This window comes from Apis cerana, linkage group LG4, assembly GCF_029169275.1.
Source record: "Apis cerana isolate GH-2021 linkage group LG4, AcerK_1.0, whole genome shotgun sequence".
In the NCBI taxonomy this organism is placed as follows: domain Eukaryota; kingdom Metazoa; phylum Arthropoda; class Insecta; order Hymenoptera; family Apidae; genus Apis; species Apis cerana.
This window is the reverse complement of record NC_083855.1, coordinates 7,221,882-7,245,417: the sequence shown is the minus strand read 5'-3', so window position 1 is coordinate 7,245,417 and position 23,536 is coordinate 7,221,882. Positions and strand designations below refer to the sequence as shown.

The 23,536-nt window shown below is 37.4% G+C and overlaps 1 protein-coding gene and 1 long non-coding RNA gene across 4 annotated transcripts in view; one reads left to right on the top strand and one right to left on the bottom strand.

Moving 5' to 3' along the window:
• Positions 1 to 23,536, bottom strand: part of LOC107995622 (mediator of RNA polymerase II transcription subunit 12) — a 464,763-nt gene that overhangs the window by 266,469 nt on the left and 174,758 nt on the right. The window lies entirely within an intron of this gene.
• LOC114577244 (uncharacterized) lies at positions 5,831 to 21,852 on the top strand. The gene is made up of 2 exons (XR_003697134.2): positions 5,831 to 6,283; positions 19,590 to 21,852. It is a non-coding gene; the product is annotated as an uncharacterized LOC114577244 (long non-coding RNA).

The window sequence follows — 23,536 nt, the reverse complement described above, 5'->3', positions numbered from 1 at the left end:
CGATCGATATCCATAATGCAGGCCATAATATCGCGTCATTACGTGATTACGATAATGGAGCAAGACGTAGGATAGCCTCGTAACCTCGTGACGCGTCCCATATCCGACCACCATATGCCACGGGGATTCCATCGGTGTTGAGAAGCGAGCAACTTCTCCAACCTCTCGAGATCCATTCGGGTCGGATGCTCGCGAGCACGCTCTCGTGAAATTAACCAAGGCTCCCGGACTGGTTGTTTAACGGGCGGAGATTAATCGCGTGTCTGAGTCGCGGCAAAAGTTCGGGACAACGTTATGCTGTAAATAGCGTCCCGTGACAACATGATAATGGAGGCGGAAAACGCGGAGAAGTTGCGCGAGATGGAGCCTTGTCAACTTGTCTTTACTTTTTCTTATTCTTCTTCTTCTTCTTTCGAACTGAATGATGTTATTTAGAAATGATGTTATTTGAAATTTCTGATTTCTGTTTCCAATTGTTCTTCTTGAATTAAATTTTGTGTAAATGGTTTTATTATTAGGAATGCGTTGGATAGAGACTTTCTTTTTCTCTTTTCGGATTAAATTGTGGAAAAAGTTTAAGAAGGAATAGGATATTTATTGTTATGGTTTCGTAATAAATTATCGAGTAAATTTTGGGTGGAATAGGATTGAGAAGCTACGGGTTAATTATAGGGAATAGATATGAGAGAGTTTTAAAGTTTGGAAGATGTTTCATGACGTGAGAATTGAAAGTACGAAGAGAATATAATAATTATTCTTGTCACATTTCAATCACGAGATTCGTAACTTTGTTTAATTCGATTAAACAGTAGATAATAGTTTGTTTAAAAGGAAGATAATTAAAATTACTTCTTCAAAATTCGTTTTCTTACACTTGTAGCCAAAATTACCAATATCTTGCACGCGCAATTATACCATTCGCAATTGCATCAAAATTGTTGCAATAACAGTAATCAACGTAATAATCGATTATCGTTCGCTTTTGCAAATATTCGACGTGTTAATTATTCTTCACATCTCGCAGCAATTTCTCGATCATTAATTCACTTTAGAGACATCGATGATCGAATCGCTTATCGAATATATATAATGCAACTCGTTCGAATAAATAATCGCCATAATTCGTTTGAACCGTTTTGAATCGCTATTCTTTCGCTTACGCTCATTGTTATTATTCGAAACAACATTACCGCGGCGTACTATTACCGCTTGTTAAATAATATTTAAGCGTATGGGAAACGTGCATTAATTAGTGCGTAGATTAAATATGCTTCATTAAGGATGGCGCTGATTTTGCCTAATTATCCGTGAACATTTGCAGCTTCCTGCTCTCCAGCAACTGGTCTCCATATCGCATCCCTCCCCCTCGCTAACATGTTTCGACGTTATTACGATAACGACTCTGCCAACATGCATAATATTATAATCCGTTAGACTCGTTACATCTCTAACAATTCGGACAACGCTGGAAACGAGAATAATCGTTGTTTGCATCCCATCTACTTTACTTTGTATATTTCAAGAGTAACAGAAAATCGTGAAAATTTTCTACCAAAGAATTTCTTTAATTGCTTTCAAAAAGAAAAAAAAGGAAAGCTTATCCATCAAATCAAGAAGAATCAAGAAACGAAAGATCCGAGGAATCATGGGTGCCCATATAACAGAAACGAAACGAAAAGGATCAAAAAGAAAAAAAAAAGAAAAAATTCCCTTACCCATTTGAAACAATATCGACAACGTAACGATCCTCCATCCCGTATCATCTCGATTCTCGTCAGTTTTCAATGATCACGGCTCGAAACGATGGTCTCGCTTCGAAAAAAACATAACGATCCTCTTTCGCGGCTCGCCAGGATTCCCTTTCGTCAGGCCGCGAGGGGAGATTAATCGCTCTTTGATGCGTCGTCGCTTTTCCCCAACCTGCAATCCGCACTTCGTCCAACCAAATTTTTCCTATTTCCTCTTTTTTCCTTCCTTCCTTTTTTCCCTTTTTTCTTTTTCCTTTTTTTTTTTTCCTATCTTCCCATCATACTCGTTCACCTGATCCCCAACCGCAGCCGATTGCCAGCACGACGCGTAACGAGCGTGCAGACCACGCGTAAACGCGGGCCGCGGTCCGCCTCGAGTGTTGAACGCGCTCTCGTGGCCGAGATCGAATGCAGTTTCCCTGTCCTCGTGGGGATCGAGGTCGTTAACAGGCCGATTCGTTTCGTCGATCCACTTTGCGCCCGATCCCATATCTACTGAGATCGGGAACGATTCGCCACCAGGGAGAATTCTTACTCGTGGTTATCGATCGATGGTAGGGTAGGGGGTGAGGTATAGGTATATTAATCGTTCCGTATACCCGTTGTTGGTTTGTTTTTTGGGGGAAATTCGACGAACGATTCGCCGGATTTAGGTCACGTCGAATCGAAGGAGGAGTGTTCCGCGCTTGTCGAGAATTTTTCATCCTAGTAATTCTCAAATTTAACGTAAGATTATTACGTATATATATATATATCGATAGAAAAATTCTATTTATCGTTAATCGGTAAGGTAACCCATTCGTAACCATCATCGAAACGAATGTTCGCCTCACGGTCAATGCCGGAAATATCGAGTCGGACTAACTCTGCTAAATTCATGAACACCGAATATTCTCTGAGACAAAAGATCGTACAGTGAAAGGGAAGCGGCGAATCGCGTTGAATATCGGCCACCATCGGAATGTAAGTTGTACCTTTGTTCCATCCGTGGATGAAACAATCGGCTCGCATCTTAATTACGCGCCTCTATAATTTAACGGGAGCCGGTGTCGCCGGTATTCGCGTGCCAACGGATTACAGTTGATGCAAGCGAATACGAACGACGATTACCGCAAACAATGCTGACGATATTGAGCGTTATGCCCGCTCCCTCTCCTCCTCCCTCCTCCTCCCTCATACAAGAGGTTGCTGGTCGCAAATGGTCGACCTCGAATGCCGCTCTTTGACTCGAAACGTGGAAATAATTTCTCGTTAATTCACAAGGATTCGCGTATTGACGCCAATTTTCGTTTCTGTTTCGGTAATTCCTGGACCTCGATCGATGCCCGTTTTTGCCCCTGTTTTCAGCTATTTCCAGCTTTGCTTTTGTGTCAAAAGATACGCGTGCGCCCGTATTTTTTTTCACCCCTGCCGAGGGAATTTTAATTATTTCTTTCGTTCGATATTGTGAATTTCAACTTTCGAGGATTTTTTTTGTGCGTGTATGTGTTTTAAGGTAAATTTTTAATTTTTCGTAAAGTATTTCTATAAAATTTATTTCCAACTGTTAAAAACAGTTTGATTTTATGCATGAATTTCTCTTCTAGTTTCAAAAGACACGATGAAAATGTTTCATTTGCAATTAACACAGACTCGAATCGAAGTTATTCTGAAATTAAGTTCCATGTTTACACGGTACCGTGCAATGTTTTACAATAATTGCATGTATTATACAACGTGATACACGATACCCATGTTGCTGGCTATAATATGAAACGAGAGAAATTCAAATTTTATCTAGCTAGTAGATGTTTGTATTAAAATTTTGCACCCTTTGGGATACTCTATTTACATAGTCATTACTACGACCTATTAATTTTTTAATATCCTTCATAATATATAACGTACTCTCCAAACAAATAGATGCATATTCGTTAAAAAATATTTAATCATTCACATTCTAGAATTGAATTAAAATTAACAATCTCTCGCTTCTATTTATATATCAAAAAAAAAAATAAAAACTTGTATCCTTTTTTTAAAATTATGTTTGCCACAGTTGTAACACTTACCCACAAAATGTATCCAACCACGCAAGTAAGAAAGGCGATCATAATTCCGTAAACTGTCGGCAAAGTTTCCTCGCTGGACTCCCCTTTCTCCATGTTATTAGTTCACCTCAAACTTCAAAATCACGAATTCACGCCCCCTCGCGACGCGATCACCATCGAATACGAAATTTCGTTCAAATTATAGAGAAATATCTATAATTATGCACAACGTTTATTAACCGCGAACGAAACTTTAAAGGGCTGATTTCACCTTCTCGAACACTGTATACTATAACCATATTCGTACGAATTAATTATCGTAATTTCCATTTCAACTTTCAAATCGTATTTCCCTGTAATACGAGTCGCAGGAAAAATACATTTCCAAATCGAGAAAAATAAAAGAATCGTTATTATTGTTAATTATTGTTAAAAAATCGAACGATAGTTGTAGAGCTATGTGTTAACGCAATAATAATAGGGAAAGAATATAAGGAAAAGGCGCGATACGATCTTTCGTAAGGCGGGTTTTAAACCAATCGTAAAAACGAACCCCCTGGCCATACTACGGCCAGTTTCCGTAAAAATCCCCAAGTGCTCAACGCAAATCCTTCTTATCGAGAGAAAGGAAACTTTCATCTCCAACAAATAGCGACACGAATCCCCGTTGTCCAGCAACAGTAAATCGATAAATCTGGCTGCTCTGCAGCTATTTGCCGGAAAAGCGTTCGACCAGGAAACACGAAAAGCGAATGGAAGAGAGGGGGAGGGAAGGCGCCGAGAAAGAGGGAAGGAAACGAAGGAAAAGAGGAGGGGAGAGAAAAACCATTGAAGAGTAGTAAAAGAGAAGGAGAGGGATCGAGCAAGGATTGGATGAGAGAGAAACGAATCTAGTTGGCTTTCGAGAAGGAGGAAGGAGCAAGATTTATGATGGTCACTTTATCGAGAGCAACCCCATACTCGATCATTTACGAGCTTACGAAGAACGAAGAATTTTCTTTTTTCTTTCTTTTTTTTTTTCGTGCAAGCTACGTCATTCCAACGTGTTTCCCTCTTCTTCCTCCTCCACGATCGAGAAAGTGAGCTGGCATAAACGTGACCTTGATAGAGGCCGCGTTCCTCTCGATAAACTCGTATCGATATAGGGGCGATTGGAGAGAAGAGGTGGATGAGAGAAGCTTGGACAGGTATTAATGATTCTTTTATCGCGTGGAAAATTTGATTCGCCATGAGACAGCGTAGTTTTTCAACGTTCGACGCTCAAAGGGGAGAGAGAGAAAGAGAGAGAGTTATGGTTTTGGTGTCTTTTTCCAGGCTTTAAAGTAATGGATTTCATTTTTATAGTCATAGTCGGGGGGCGATATTATCGTGATATATGATCGAGGTGACACAGGAACGGAAAATTAATTCACGAATTGTCTCGGAAACGAATCTTGGAATAAAATATCCCAAAGCGAAGAAGGAAAGCGGGGAGAAAAGCCCAGAAATATCGTATACTAACGCGTGATCAAATTTCATTACGATAATCTAATCACTCACAATCAAAAGAAATTTTGAAAATTTCATCGTCACCTCTTCCAACCAACGAAATCAACACTGTCGAAAGTATCTCGTATCCAAATCCTTCGTTATCGTCCATCATCGAATCGTCCACACCTTTATTCCTTACACCAGATCAAACCCATCCACCATTCAATTCTTCGAAGCAAAACTTCTCAAAAAACGGAATCTTGCCAATGACGATCCGAATCGTGCCACTGATCGCCATATCTTCACTCTAGCGTATCCCATCACTTGTCCACCACCAACAACAAGAGTAATAGACCCGGATGTCGAGGCAATCGATCGTTGATCGTGGAAAATTGGTGGTAGTGCACCGAATACTCGCAATGACGATGGGATCGACACTGGCTGATCGACAGTGGAAACTTCTTCTCTCCGCCTATTTTTAACGAAAAGGTCAAAGCCGATCGAAGGGGGAGGAGGGCGAGAAGGGGGAAAGGGAAGGGCGAGAGGAATTTGGCGAGAGGAGAGACGTCTCGCGTAGCCTCTACAAAGTCACTGGTTTCTGGTTTTCGGCCCGTTTCATCGTGGACCGCGTTCGACGCGGAAACGCGTATTAATAGTTCGGTGGAAATGGAATCTAGGTGAGGAACGGGTGAGAAACAGAGGCCGGCGAGCTGTTATGCGGCGTGGATGAGACGGATTCGCACCGGATTCGACTCGATGTCCGCCAATTTATCGTCGGATAAGGCCGATCGATCGCGGTTTCGCCTTTCGCGTGTTCCCAACGGTGAATTTCGGAAACGATACCACGTTTCCACACGTCCACGACGGGGTGGATCAAGTTGTTAACGCGCTATTTCTTGTTTGCCCGACGATCTCTGCTCCATCGCATTTCGTGGAATTGAACCAAGTGATTTAAAAGGAAAGGAAAACGTTCTTGATACGATTCGTGTTTGGGACGATGTTAATAAAGTTGGCATCTTGGGCTGGAAATAATTGGTGAGTCTGTATTTTTAAAAGGATTTTTTAAAAGGAAAATTTAATATTCTCGAGTTATAATTTATAATATTTTGATTTTGAGATGACATTAATTGGTATACTTTATGAAAGACACTGATTGGTAAGTCTATACGGATCGAAATTAATTGGTATATTTATTTTAACTCGATATTAATTGGTAAATTGATATTCTGGATTTAATTTTGGAATTTTCGAGTTTATTAATATATAATAGTGGAATTATTTTCATGTTTTTATAAATATGTCACGAATTAATACGAGGTTAAATTTTATTTATATTTCCTTCGAAATAATCAATTAAAAATATCCTCCATTTAAAATATCGTTTCGTTAAAATGGAACAAGAGTGCAATTCATTCTCACTCGAATCTAGGAAAACTAATCCTTTACAAAACAGCGTTAATTGCACGAGCACAATCGATCCGTGAAATCCAAATCGCTATACCATAGAAAAACACTGGCCAAACTTCAATGTGTTTTCGTTGCAAACCGAGCACAAGTTTCGGGATCGAGCTGACTATAAATCTGATCTCCATTTGCGGAAGGTTCCCAAGGGGAATTTAATAGATCAGTCGAACCAGTAGAAACGAATCGATTCCATAAAATTGTTCGAGAAACAAAGTAACACTAGAATTCCAAACTTCCAACTACTTCTTTTCCTTTTCGAAATATTTTTAATATATCGATCCTTTTCATCAAATTTTTAAATAAACTTAAATTTAAATATAATATAGGAAAAAAAAGAAAGAAAAAGAAATAGAAAATATTTGAAAAGTAAAGCAAACTTTTTTAGTGTTTATAAAAATTTGTATAAACATCCTCAATTTATTAATAAATCTTTAAAGTAGTACTTTTCTCATTTGCTTCACTCTTGACACGTTTTTCCTGTTTAAAGGTTTTGGACAGAGACATCATTTCGGCGAAACGTTTCCAACGAAAGTACAAAAGTTCGTGGTATAACGTTGATAGGACGATAAACGAGTTGAAGGTGAATTTAATGCACTTGCAGTCCGCGCATCAAATATTTCTCGACGCGGCTATGAATATGTTAATCAGAGAGAAGGAAGAATCTGGAACGTAACCGCGAGCAAAGTGGGCGAACTTGTGTCATTTATGTCTCGCGAAAGTATTCAGATGCAAATTGAAATTCGCGGTGAATCTTTACGGATGAAGAGGCTAGGGTGAATCGAAGCTAATTTCGATGCTTTACGTATCCAAATAAGAAGTAGAAAAGTAAAACTTTTGATCGTAGATACTATTAAATTAAAAATCTAGGATAATTAATGATAATCAAAACGTTTGTATTAAATTCAATGAATCGAATTTAAGAATATTATTATTCAGAATCGTTTAGAAAATTAATCGAAACTAATTTCAAAATCAAATGCGTTTCAGAAATCATAATTATCCAAATAACTAGGTTTTTGTATATTAGGTTGAATAAAATATGAAGTAAAAATCTTATTTTGAAAACTAAATTTCACTTAAATTATTAATATTATAACGATAAATATGCAATCATAAGCAAACATAAGGACAACGAGCATTATTCGTTAATTAATCTCATTAGAGTTATTACACGTGCAAATAAACGAACTTAAACACGATACTGAAACGCAGCCATTGGTTTGCTAAAGCTAAACCTATTATCGATCCATCGAGATCAAATTCCAATTACGTGTGCGATTGCAATATTCAATCATTTTATTCAAATTACGGATTTTTAATTTTTTTCGATACGGAGAATCGTTTTTCGTGACCACGATTTTTAGATAAATATGGAAATAATTCGCAACTTTTATTCGGAAATTTATAATATATATTTTTTTAAAACAAAGTATTAAATTCGATCAATTTCCAATTATTTTAATCGCAATCGCGTGGAAAAGTCCAGTTTAAAATTAGCTATTTAAATCTTCCATTTTTTTTTATTTAAATCGGATACCATTTCTTTCCGTTTAAATCGAAATCTAAATAACTTCGATTTTAAATCGTTTATCGAATCGAGCAGGATTGGAAATAAATTTTTAAAAACGGCATCGAATGTCGAGATATATAAATTACGCGTTCACAAAAATCATAAAAAAGAAAAAAAAATAACATCGCCGAAAATACATTTGGAAAAAAGTCATTAAAAAAAATCTAAAAAACGAGATGTTAAAACCAAAAAAAAACTCAACAAAACAACGCTGTAAAACAACGTACTGGCCTGTTGCAAAATCGCAATAAACAGGGATTAAGCATGTAATAAAGGCCAGCTTGAAATTAGCGATCAAAGAAAATCGTATGTGGAAAATCGGTAAATATTTTATCGGTCATCGGGCTGTGAGTTAATTTCACGGGGCTGTGAACGCGTTTGCTGCGTTTATTTAAATCTAAAGGCTGGATCCCCTCCAGCCTCGTTTTCAACAAACGAATGCCAAGTTTCCATTCACAATAATCCCCTGTTGTAACGCGATGTTACAACAGTTGTAACTAACGCCATTATGATGGGCTACGTGAGAATTTATTTCGGAAACTCTTGGAGCTGCCTTCAGGAAGCCGCAATCTGTTGCAACAATTTCCCGTAAACTCGCGCCACTTCCACAGGACAGATTTACAATTTCGTACGATGGACTGGGGCGCGGTTGTTCACGGTTTACTGCTATCGATCAACACGGTGCGCTTAAACTTGGTGGATCCAACTCTTTCGCGAAGTAAATTAACATCTGTGAAAACGAACGCGTGCTGACGTTGAAAGAGAAGATTCATTATCATGCGGGGAAATATTTATGTCCGTTTTAAACGATATTTATTTGCAAACTGTTTGCCTCGCTTTGTACGTTCTAACTCGCGTTAATTTACGCGTGTAAAATTATGTTTATTGACGTTTTACAGAACGAATGAATTCTAATTCTAATTCTTTTTTTTTTTTTTTCGTATCTTCGAATAGATATTCCAACGCTGAGGAAGAATCGGAATGAAAAATTACGCGACAACTTTTGTATACTTTTTTTAAATTTTAATTTTATTAAAATTTGCGTGCGATCGAACGTTTCGATTTTCCCATGTAGGATAAGAGGCTCATTAATAAAATTTTGGTTGGTGAAAAAATGCGAGTGATGAAAATGATCAAAGCAAAACTTAGATTGCAAATTGCAAAAGCAAGCAAGCCGCAATGGCAGGAAGATGGCCCGTCGAACGCTTCAGAGATGTCCTTTTGCCGCGCATAAAATGTAATTTGGTGGGTGTCAGACGGCTGTTACCGTTGCCCACTCTGCTTCTGCAGGCAACCGCGTTACGAAATTTAATTGGATTTATCGATCGGTTTTCTGATTCCCATTTCCCGTCCGGCCTGCTATCAGCCGTCTGTGTGCAATCGATGTCTCAGCCGATGAGTTTCTCTTCCTTTAAACGTTCATGGACATCGAGGATATTTATTCACGACGTTATAAGATGTTTTTATGGTTATGGTTTTTTTTGTGTGGTAATTTTTAAAATTATTATAAGTATTCTAATTAAATGATCTAGTAGAAAAGTAACGAGATAAAACCAATAATTTGAATAACGAATTGTTTAAATGAATGAAATTAAAAGTTAAATTAAATTGATAATGCATAATCTTTGAATATACAGCAATGCAATTTTTTATTTCTTCTTTTATCGAAGATACTTTTGGGTATTTTTATTTTTATTTTTTTTGAAAATTATCAACAGAAGTAAATAACAACCTTTTCACCATCGTAAAATAGTTCTTCCTTACCGACAACTGAAAAGCAAGGGAACTTTTATCAACCACCAGTTCTATCGAACCTACAACTGATATTATCCTACCAGTTACTGGTAACTTACCATGTTTTCCTAAGTCGGTAAGGCAGATCAAGGTATAAATGTTACAATAAATTATTTAAAAAATCTATTTGCAAAAACTCATAAAAATATCTTTTAAAAATACACGATAGAATTATAATATATGCTAATCTCAATAATAATATTTATAAAGCTACTTTGAATATATTATTCAAAATATTCTTATAAATCAATGAAGATACATATAACAAATCATACGTTTTGTACAAGTTATTAAAAAATCTCTATGCTCGCGATTGTATTCAACGAAATTAACATCACCAGGAATACAGCAAAGAATAGAACCGGGAAAGAACTAATTCTATGCAAATCAAGGAGGCGTGGTATAGAATTTCTAAATGTATCATTATCATCGATCCGATATATTACATCCTACGTGCAATCATCTGATCGCAGGTGCATATAAGCGTGTTTTCGAGCGTATCGAATGATACATATATATATACATATATAAATGTATTTGCGGAGATTTCCTGCCGATGTGTTTAATTGTGACAGAACAATGCGATGTGCACGAGAACGTTATCGTTCGAAATGTTCGCCAATGGCACGATTATGTTAATGAGCCCTCACTTTTACAATTCAACCTTGAAAACACGGTCAACTAAAAATGATTCCTTAAATACTTTCGCAATAGATTTTCGCAATTTTCTCTATAATTCGTGTATAAATAATTATCCCTCTTCTGATACAATTGATGTGGCGATATTTATCTCTTTATTATTATCCATTTCTTCCTTCCTTCGCAGAGAAATGACAAGTTTGGAAAGTCCATGAAGCATGAAAACGTGAGAGAGAGGGGGAGGGGGGCAATTTTTCAATTCGCATCGCGGAAAAAGAAAACGAGCACGAAAGTTTCTTGCGTTTGCAAGAGTTTCCGAGGCGGGTGTACTCTTCCGAGAAAAGCCGCGAAAAGGGAAGTTTATTTCGCGAAACTTTCACGCGGCCCACCCCGCGTACACGCGGAATATGCAAATAATATAATTTTCTTAACTTTCTTGTCGTTGAATTCCCTTCCCTCCCCTTTCCCCGGGGAAAACACCGATAAATTTCTGTTTTCCCGTGCTGCCCGTTTATTGTCGGTCGGAACGTTAAGTTCCGTGATTATAAAACTTTTATTGCGTTTTTACTATATTGCGTGTACCATTGTTGAAGATGAAAAATTGAATAACTGTAGGCAAGTTTTATTCGCGGAATAATTTGAATTGGAAACATCTGTAATATTATCATTAAATTATCAAGTTTAAAATTATAAAATAAAGAATAATAGCAATTCCTTCGATAATTTCAATACCTTTCAATACTTTCATCAACTATCCCCCCATTATATTAACTCCTCCAGATTTATTTCACGTTCGAATTTCCAAAGGAAGAAAAATCCCATTTCCATTATTCGAAAAACACCGATTCCCGAATAAAATAAACCCGTAGAACTTAAACGAACCGTCCAATGCAAAAATTAAATCGCAAGCATGCAAGAATCTCCTCTCTCCTTCTCCTCCTCATCTTTAACGAGACAGAACGAGAGATACATTTAAAACATCCCCGGTCGACAATCGGGTTTGATCGATTAATTGCCCGGCTCACTTCACCCGATACTCGTTCAATCAATGGAAGAAAACGAGGAAGAAAACGCAGTGGAAGAATATCACTAATGTGTATTCCAGATTTCCGTACGAGAAGGAACGACCATTACTCAGTCCGTTGAACACGAACGTTCACGATCTCGCGACTCATTTTCTTGCGATGATAGCCGCTCGTTTTCGCCGACTACCTATATATGTATATAGATAGTCGACGAAATATATATATATATACACACGTCGAAGGAACTCGACAGGCCGCCATTGCGCCGTGGAACAAGGAAAAACACGGGTCGTTGAGATTCCCTCGCACGTATCGCGAATAACGAGCGTACACAGCTTTTACGGCAGGGCCTGTGTTCCGATCGGCGTTGTTTTTAGAACTAGAAACGAGGTTCGTGGGTCAAGGAGTCGGTGTGGAGCTAGGCGGCCGCTGGTGGAATTGGAGGATGAAGGGCTCGAGAGGAGGTGGAACGAACAGGAAGCGAGGAAGGTGGAGAATTCGGGAGATTTGTCGATCAAAATGATCTTCTCAACGATGGAAACGATTCTTTTCGCGAAAAATAAAGATTGCCCGTTGAAATTGAGCTGTGATAGATTAAAAAATCTTCGATAGATGATCCAATCGCGCGAATTTTTTTTTTTTTCTTAATCGTCGGAACGATCGCGACAACACACCGTGAAAGCGTGTCGCATCGTTCGTGATCGTCTCCGAGATCCGGAGGAGTGACCTAAAGCCAGCTCGCAAGGGTGATAACTTTCCGTGCGAAGGAGCCGACAAAGCAGCTTATATGGCAACTTACGCGGCAACTCGTTTCGCCAAAGCGGTTTTCTATCTCGCGCTATTCGCTCCCACAGAATGCAGAAGGACAGTCGTGGCTTGTCGTGGCTATACGTATTAGTATATACCGCTTGTACAAACAGGCTCGCGTTAGAAAAGAACCAAGACGGAGTCGTGAAACGCGAGTCGGAGGGACGGAGAGGTCAAAGGAAGAGAGAAGTTGCGGTTGCCAGGCATAGAGGGGTGCATAGAATCACTGGAACTGTACAAAATTATAAACATGGTCATTTTGAGGTAAGAGGTCGGCTTCTCTTTTTTAACATTCTGAATTTTTAAAATTTAAAAATTCGATTTTCAAAGAATTGCGAAAAAATTTGCGAAAAGACTTTCATCTTCGCGGAGGATAGGAAATAATGGGGATTTCTCGATTTTGTAACTAAAAGTTGCGTAAGAAAATTTGTGGTTATCATCTACCGGATAGGATATTCTTAATTCTTTTTATAATTTTCTCTTCATTCATTGGAACACGAGAAATTGAGTTTAATCACGTTTCACCATTTAACTATACTAATAAAACTGAATTGACTTACCGCAGAGAGGGTTTTATTTGGTGTGCATTAAATCTAATTTGGTTTGGAGGCGCTTTTGCTTTTTCGACTATACCCTTTCTAATTAAAGACGTGGAAAATGAATTACGTTACGGTTTTCCAGCAAGTCGTATACGTCGTTGGTTTCAATTTAAACGAACGGTATGTCGGATCGTATACGATTTGGGTACGAGGCGGAAACCGGTGGAAAAGTATTCGAACGATTCGAGAATTGGATAAACAATTGCGAAATAATTCGCGTTGGAATTTTTTTCGACAAATGCCCGTCGTTTAATGCGTTTCCTCTGGTAATAAAATGTTTTTCGAAATTGCATGAAACTGAAACGCGCGAATATAACTCGGTTTGCTCAATAATTGATTCCTTTTGCCCTCCAGCGGCGTCTGATCATTATCGATTTTACTTTCTGCCTCGCAAATGTTCCTGGCGAATAGCATTACACGAAATCTTAGTTTGTTTCGCGATTCCTTGATTTAGCGAGATCGAATCGTTCGTTATCTCGAAGAAATTTGAGTAAATCGATTTCATTCGAGTGTCATGGCAATGCTAGTCGATGGATCAACGCGAATATGTATTTAATTGGTGATGATAGCGAGAAGATGGAATTGTAAAGATGAATTAATTCGTTATCGATAAACCAAGTGGGACGGTTATCGTATATTTTAAATAATCCATCTCTTCCCTGGAATTTCTATTAAATGATATAATTGGTAAAATTTTGATAATCAAGAAATAACATAAAATCAGTAATGAGTGTAATGAATGGAAATAAATTGAAATGAAAATATATTTTCCTTGTAAAACAATTATTATTATCCTTCTTCTCGAACAATTACTCTCATTCAAAATCTTTCAATTTACAGATCGACGTGTTCTCACATCTCTAAAATTTCTTTATTTAAGAACAATTATCCTTCAAAATCCTTTCTCAAATTATCAAAAATAAAACCTTCTTACCAAATGTTCATAGATCGATACAGTATTTTTTTTTCCAAAATTTGCTTACCGAACTAAGAACAACTTTCATCCCCATAAAACGATGTAAAAGAATTATAGAAACCCCCAATTGGTTTCATAATAATCAAGAAATAATATAAAACCAATAATAAATGAAAATTGTTAGAATCAGGCATTAACGAGCCTAATATACTTCTCATATTTTCCACGTAAAATAAAAATAACAATTTTTATATCTTCCTTCTCAATCAATACTTTTACTCAAAATCTGTTAATTTACAGATCGATGTCTTCTCATACCTCCAAGCATTTACGGGTACCTTTCTCCAATACATCTTCCTTTCCAAAATTTGCTTAGCGAACTAAGAACAACAACTTTCATCCCCACAAAATGTGAAAGAACCATGGAAATTTCTTTTTAATGAAATCAAATTGAAAGGGAGAACGGGAGAATCGCTTACCGCCGAGTTGGTCGTCTGCACCTTGGTTCCCAGCCCCGCGAGCCCTCCGAGACACCTACGCGCGCAATCGGGATCGTTATCTTCGCAGATCGGGCAGCCTACCGTGGAGGAGGCGCTCGCTTCCCTGAGCACGTGATTACTGCTCGTGTTGGTCGTGTAACCCTGGTCGGAGCTCGCGTTCGAATTCGGCCTGGACTCGTCCGAGCTGTCGAACGGCTTGATGTTGCGCGGCCGGTGCACGATTCCCACAGGCTCCCATATCTCGCTCGTCGACGAGGCGTAGTAATTGTTCTCCTTCGTCTCGCGGCTCCTCTCGTCCACCACCTTTCCGCCCCGCGCAACGGTCACCTCCTCCTTCGTCACGATGGACGACTTCACGCTCAAGGATGTCTCGAGCCGTACCGGGGCCCTTCGCAAGCGTTCCAAGTTACCAGCTATCACCGTGGATCTCTCTTCTCCTCCAAGGCTCGTTAAAGGCGAAAGAGAGAAGAAGAAGCGTTTCTATTCTACCCTCTTCGAAGGACTTTGCGAGCCATGGGTGTTTTTTTGGAGATAAGGAGTTTCGGCGAGTTTGGAAATTTGAATTCGAAAAGGGAAGAGAAAAACTTGGTGAAGTGTGGTGATCGTTGAATAGAGGGTTTACGTGATAACGCTTTTGGAGTCAAACGAGGAATTTGGTATTTTTATTTGGTATTTGATAGGTATAGGTGAATAATTTGATAAGTTTCTTTAAATTGGAGACATTTTTAGAAACTTGAATTTACGTAGGAAGAAATAGGGAAAGAAGTTTCTGAGAAGTTTCTTTGCGATTGTGCGTAATTCTTAATTCATAAAAAATGATAAGAAAGACGGTATACTTGTACAGTATGTAAAAAAAAATAATGAAACAAAGAAACTTGTAAAAATGTGACTCATGTGAATTCACGAAGACAAAGAAGATTCTTATAGGATGTATTCAGAAACGTATTTTAGGAGCCCAACAAAAATACTTCCCAGCTCGAACCAATTAATCCAATTTACCCAAAAAAAAAAAAAAATAATTTTACTACGCTTTTCGATCTTAATCGATTCGATCGAAAATTTGCTACACCGTTGCCTTGGAATTTAATCCAAAATTCAATCAATCATTGTTACAAAATTTACCTACTGCAATTAATCAAAGTAGGAACAATAGAATAGGGCTCCTAAAACATATGGTTCAAATAATAGGAGAGGATAACACGCGACGCGCAATTTGTTTCGCATCAGAGGCGAGCCGTGAAGAGGATCCACGATGATACCTTAGTATTCCAGCTTTGACGAGGATCTGATTCAAGAGATCGCATGGTGGCACCTGGCCGGTTATCATGGCCTCGCGGATGGCAACGCCATCCGGGCCCTCGAGAGGGATCGGTACGCCGTTTATCAGCAACACTTCCTCCTCTCTCATGCTGGATTTCTTCTCGCAATCGACCACCTTCACCCCGGGGCCGAGGATCGACTCCACCGTCGACTGGATCTCGTGATCGTCCATTCCTGGGGAAACGCAACGTTGATACTCGTCGTCGAGACTCGTCGCTCAATTATTCGAACCTCGTGCGAAATCGATAGTTTTCGTGCTTTTTACCTCGACGTGGATTTATGAAAAGTTTGATAAAACGATGCGAATGTCGAGAAATGGAAATTCGAAACTGGAGTTTACGAGTTGATTGATTGATTTATCAATTAATTTTAGTGGATTGATTGTGATTATAGAGTTTTGTTGAACAAACAGCTTACAGAATTTAATAATTTTACGTCGAATAATTAATTATAATTATTGGTTGACTTATAATTATTGATTTATTTTTATTTGTGTAAAAATTTACTAGATAAATATTAACTTAATTGCATTAAAGAGAATGTATGATAAAATTTGAGAGATAGAAATGAAATATAATTTATAAATAATTGCACGATTAATAATTTCATCTTCAATATTACTTTTTGGAATAATTATTTCTTAAAAAAGGGGGGAAAAAATAAAAAGTAATTACATACGAAAAATATTATATGAAATTCGTGGCTTAATTCGACCAAGAGCTCTTTACTTCTTGATCTGCCGGGTAAGCGAAATACTCGAAGCAATATTCATAACAACGTGGCAACAAAGAAGCAACTGATATTAATCTCTGTTCTCGAGTTCTTGAATCTCTTCAAATTCTTTAGGTAGCGTTCGAAGAAAGAAATATTCGCCTTCGGTGTCCTTCCTCTAAACTGCTTTTGAAGCGATTTTCATTTCAAAGCGTTGCTCGAGATATGCGCAAAATATATTCGCCAACGTTTCATTCAATTTAAACGAAATACTTTTCATTAATTATTATCAATTTTAATCATTTATTTTTTTCTCTTGTACATATTAAAAAATATGTAACGTTTAAAGATACTTTGAAGTGGAAAACATTAAGTTTTTCACTTTTATAATTGCATACTTTTCTCTAATACTTTTTTTTTCACATTGACTAATTACTTTAAAAGACCTGTTTCGTAATTTTAGAATTGTTGAGACAAATTATTGAAAAAATAATTGACGAAAATAGAATAAGCAGGCCACTTTAGTAGGACACTTATTCTAATTGTTAGAGAGCATTTACACGCTTCGCAAATACGATCTATTAATATTTAAGCGACGAATGAATTCATATCGCATGACCTCATAATACTTCAAGCACTGAAACGGTATTATTTAGAAAGTCTTGAACGCCACATTTCCTTCTACTAGGAGTAAACAAGATTATATAAGTGAATCACAATAGTGAGATTAATTAGCCAAGGTTAAATGAATAAGATCCAATGTTTATTAAACGGTCTAATGGAATATCGGTTAATTACGATGGCGTAACCAGATACGAAGATTACGAAATTAAATAGGTGGCGACGTCGTTAAGGCGACGTTGAAGAGAAGAAATTCGTGGAAATATTAATGCAATAATTTGCACCTGGCCGACCCATCGAAGGTAAGTCACGTTAAAATTCGGTTGAAGGAGGAATCAGCTGCTCGCTGAATTGCAAATGAGCCAACTCGTAAAAAGGAAAGGATAATAACACGGATGGGCCGTGAGGTTTTTATCCGAGAGTCTCGATCTAACAAGATCAAATCGACGATGACGACAGAAACGACTTATTTTTAGCGGGTTGATATTTCTCGACCCTCTAAAAAGAAGGTTTTAAGACGGTGATGGTTGTTTGACAGATCTAGTCAGTCCTTCCTAACTCTGATTTTCTTCGAGGAAATATATTTTGCTATCAAATTTGATTGTTTATTTCTATCTTAATCTGCATTGCGTTATGTTTATTAAATTTTCGAAGCGAAAATTTTAATTTTCGCCCAATTCAAATTATATTTTATATATATATATATAAATTACACGTATAAATATGGTTCAGTAGCTGTTGCCAGATGTATGCGCAGATCACAATTGTTTGAACAGATGTTACACTTTTCAGAATAACCATATTCAATGGCATAACGAAAAATACGATATTTAATTTTTACATCTTCCACTTATTTATACCGTAATCGCAGTTTTATACTTTTTCCCCCTCTCTTATATACTCATCTATTTTTCCTTTATCGTGTATTTTCGCGAAGAAGACGATCACCGTTCCATGAAATCATTCGCCGCTCCAAGTGGAAAGAAAATATCGGAGAGTTCGAGCAAATTAACAAATCGTGTACATACGAGGTAAAAACGAGCACACCTGGAGGAAAGCAAACGAAACCGCGACCCGATCGATGAAGGATCGGTTGGATGGGCGCACAGGTGCGCACACGCGCAATCGGACGAGCTCAAAATAATTCAACAAGCAAGTCACGAGATTTCACGAGACAAGAGGCTGGCGGCAATCCACCAAGGATCTGGTAATCTGAGGAGAGCACCTGCACACGCGCGCCATCTCTGAACTAACCTAACCTAACTTTACTTGTACTCTCGAGCCGAAGGATCCACGCACCTGCGTGCAACGATCATCGTCCAAATTCGCGTTTGCAATCAAGATTTTTTCCCTCCGTAACAGGGCTATAAATCTGACCGCGTTTAATAGCGGAGTTTAATCGCAATTCTAAAGAAGAATCGAGTGTTTTTTGATCCTATAAAAATGTAACAATAATTGCTTTTCAAAATTTAAGGCAGAGAGAAGAAGAGTTATATCTTATTTTTATTCGAGTACAACTTGAATGATGGATGATTCTATATTGTATGTTGACGTTATATAATTATTCCAGATTTTTTATCAAAAAACGTGCCAACAGTGAAGAAATTAGACTTGGATGTTTAGAAACAATATTTAGCGTGGATTACTCGTTCGAAAATAGACAATTTACGATGTTATATTATAGCAATGGTAACGTATTAGGTACGTTGTCACGGTTGTCCCGGTTCCACGTTCCTTTCTCCATGGAAAATCGAACGATGAACGTTATCAAGTTGTTCATCACGGTCACGTGAGATTGTTGGCCGTTACAACGACGCCTAATCGCATCGATAATGATAAATATTTAGAGAGAAACGTGATTTACGCGTAGAGTTAATCGGGTAAATTAGCGGTTTAATAATCTTTATCGTGATCAAAGTTTTTTTTTGGATCTCCCTTATTTTCCTGAGTGAAAAATCGATAAATTAATCTTCGGAGATAAATATATTTCTCACACTTTATATGCAAATTAGGAAACCGAGTATATAAATCTAGTAATGAATTATCCTAAATGGAAAGAAAATAGATTTATCGCGATTTATTATTATCTTTGCATCTTTGATTAAATCCAATTATAAAATTGATTGACGTAAAAAATTAATTTTAAAAAATTAAAAAAATAGTTACCTTTTAAAAATTCATGTCTCGAGTCACATAAGAATAATCGAATCCTTGTTCTCTTTTACTCTCTAACTTCATCGCGCGAAACTGTTCAACTGCACACATTTCTCGACAACTTTCTAATCTCGCGAAACCTCCGCGAAAATCGGCCATTGAACAAACGTAACAACGAGACACTATCTCTATCCCGCGTACAGTCATGGTTTTATTTTTAGAGACGAGAGAACGGTGTCAGAAACCCAGGACAAGGAAGAAGATACGAAGAAGTGGCGTGCAACTCGAAGTGCGTTCTTGCAAGGAGGGCAAGGAGGGTTTAATTAATTGCCAGCGTGCTAATTAAGGGCGAGGAAACGTGGTGTCGCGGCCGCCCTATTTGCTCGACACGCCAGCCACAGACAAGCCAAGCTGTTTCAAACTGCGCTCACAACCTTCCAAGTTCAGCCAACCTCCCACTCTCCCACTCTCATTAGTCCTAATCGTATCGCCTTCACGCTATGGTGAACCTGGTGAATGTTTGGATATGCGTTTGGACGGCGAATTTCGATTCGACTCGACCGGCTGTTCGAATGTCTTGCGAATTTTGGGCAGAAAGTTTTGACGTGTGTGGATCGATAAAGAGTAGTTCGTAGCATATTGGTCGAATAATTCAATGGAGAATTCTATGGAATTCGATAGTTACGATTTTGATATTATGAGAATTTCAAGATTCATAGGAGTCGAGAAGTGTTTTATGAGCGAAATCCAGATCAAAATGTTATCTTCCTATTCCAATTTCTCTTGTAATAACAATACTTTTCTTATCTCTTCTTGTTACTTTTTGCCATGCGATTAAATCTGCAAAATCTTCCGAATCGCTTTTTGCGAGAAAGGATTTAAAAGAATAAACTTCGAAGCTATTTGCTATTAAAACCAGTTAATAAACTTCCTGGCAAGCAATCCCATAATAGTTTTCAGAAACCTCGTAGAAAACGCGCAATAACTAAAAAGCGGCGCCATCTAGGAAAACGTAACGGTGAATCACGAGTCCCGTAGAGCGGCGCTAATTCCTTGGTAAATAAGGCGAACGATAATGTACGCGTTTCAATAATTCAATTAAAACTGTAAATTGTCGTCGCGCGTTTATTTTTTTTCTTTCGAACTCAAAACTCGAGAAACCACCGTGTCCGAGCGTGGTCTCGCCGATTAATTAGATCGCCGCCGACTAATTGAGACTTTTACGTCGCCCGTAATAAGAACAATATGACTCGAGATCGTCGAAGGGAATGAAAGTCGAAGAGCTTGGATGGAAATTCGCGTGTAAGATCTGGACGGATAAAGAAAGCGCGAGTCGTGATTGTGTGCAAATTGCACGCCACGATGTGCCGTGTCACGGTAAATGTTTTGCGGAATATTGAAAAAAAAAAAAAAAGACACGTTATTTGTACTCTTCTATTCTGTGAATGGCGAGAATCTAATCTGAGCAATTTTCCTGCAAATATTTTTTTTATAGAAAGAAAAGTGGTAACGTAGAATATTATCGTCTCGTTTTTTGAGCGAATTCTTGAACGAATGTGTGAACTTTGCTCGTTTCTTATATCCGAGGCCTTGGAATTTATGCAGTGTCGTACATAATCGTGTATAAAAGTTTATTAACATTTGTTTGTTTCTTATATTGTTTCTGTGTATATAAAAGAGTTCAGGATAAAGAAAGGAATTTTAATTGGGAAATATTTTGATCCCATATTAATATTTACGTTTGATGTAATTGTTATAAATTTATAATTCAATCGATGAAAGATTTACATCGGTATGCAAATAACATTTTTTTTTTTTTGATGAATAAAAAGTTTATCACTTTGTTTCGAGAGGACGGAATTATCCAAAGAGAGTGGCGTATCTAAATGAATTGAGAATTCCCATTGGTGATACCAAGTTCCATATTATCTTTGCGCATATGGGGTTTGTATGGTTAATTAAAAATTCCATATTATTACAGGACAGATTTCCATTAATATTTACAAGTAATTAAAAAAACTTTATGAAACTTATTATTAACTTATGATTAAACCTAAAGATTAAGAATTACTAGAATATCAAAAAATTGTAAACTTTCGTAACTAACTATTTAGTTAATTGTTAATCGGATATGTAAATTGTATATATAAACCAGTTTATTTTGCAATTCATATTTTCTCCTCGCTATCTCCTATTGCTATCAGCCTTTGCTCTAAAATACGCAAACCAGAAGGTTAGTATTCAAAGGAGAGAGTGTCCTCGCGCGAAACAGTATTCGAAATCTATGAATATTTGATGATTCGGTTTTCATGCATAGTTTCCTCGGTTTGGTACCCTGTTCATTATTACTGTTTGTTGATCGTAGCTGGGAGTAATGCTAATTGGAATTGTTCGTAACATTACACTTGATACACGATACGGGATAATTGTACGAATGTGATGTATTTCGAAATAGGGAAGAAATAAACTGTATGTACAAAACAATCTACTTCAATTGCTTAATGAAGTATCAACTCGTTTTAACAACTCGATATTAATATATTAATAATTATACCTTCCATCTTCCTAGAACGACTTCTTCAAAGAAGTGTGTGCTTTGAAAAAAAAAAATTACATTTAAGGTAACATTTCCCTTTCTCACCTTACGTGTTAAAAAAGGAAAAACTATCGAGTTCAAGGAGCGCTTTCCTCGGTGTTACAACTAAAAATAACTATCTATAACTCAAGTGTTTCCCTCCGTTCCATTAATCCTTTTAACACGACGAGAGAAAAAAATACACGGAATAAACATCTTACACTTCCCGAATTTCTCGATTTTCCGCGATCTTCAACGCGTTGAAAGCGAATTCGAAACGAAATAATAATTACGCGAAAAGGGGAAAGGATGGGAAGAAGAATTTCGTTTTGCCTCGTTTCCTGATCGTTCGGTCACAATGTCTATTATCTGGGTTACTAATTAAAGTGCGCGCATCAACAAGTGGGGGACCCGGTTTTCGCTTCATTGTCTTCCTGTCCGCTCTCCTTGCCACCGGACATACGATAATGAGACAGAGAGCCGGCCATCTTTATTTTTACTTTACTTTGTTATTCGTTGTTACTTATTCCCTTGGATCGCGTGTTCTTGGATCGAGCCCCGTGAGAACCGGTGACTCTTTGACATCTGGAAAAGGGGAGAGGTTGAACAGTCCGGAGAAGGGGTAGGAGGTGCGTCAGACCTTCCGTGTTAACCATTAATTAGACCACACGTTCGTTAATTTGTGCTTCTTGCGATTGATCAGTGGATGGAGGCTCAATGGTGGACAATGGTGTAAATGCTAGTTGAAATTTTTATCGATAGAAAAAGTTGTTAATCTTCTTTGCTTATGAACGTGACTCGATTTTTTCATAGAAATACGTTGTATTTTAATGGATATAATTATTGTGTTATAATTGAATTCGCAAAGGGATCTGTTTATTAGGAAATTTCTTCTGTTTTTCGAAAATGAGACGAAGGATAGGATTTTGTGATTTAACCTGTTTCTTTTGATTATAGATGATTATTATGCAATTATCCATCAAAGCTTTCAAAATGGATGGAAAAGTAGCTATTTAGTAATCAGAATGAAACGTTTTCCAAACGAAATCTGTTATCCAAAGATGAAGCATCATATTTCCCTCATATATAATTATCTGTATCAAGAAACGTTCTCTAAACAAAATTTACTATCCTTAATTATTATATTTCTCGTAGAACCAAACTTTAAATATACAGATCAAAAATTCCACAATGTTCAATCTTTTCATCTCAAATATATTATGAATCCGTAGTTTTATAGATCTCTTTTTAATTTTCTAAAAATAATAATAATAATAATAATAGTAACAACATAATATAATTTTAATTCGAGAAAATTCCCTTCTCCCATATATGCGTTAAATCGAAATATATAGATCACAGCGAACATTCCAATAGCGGCGATCATAAAATTTGCTCTCACGCCGAGATTGAAATACAATAATTTCCAAGATCACCGGGAATCGAGTTTCGATCCTAATAATTTTAATCGAGGCGACACAGAGCAAGGCTACGGTTCGACGAATAAATCCTGTTACGTGATAAACGGAAACACAAACGCCAAGTCACTTTTCCTTTCGAGAAGAAACGTTCACGGGACGAGGTGAATTAATA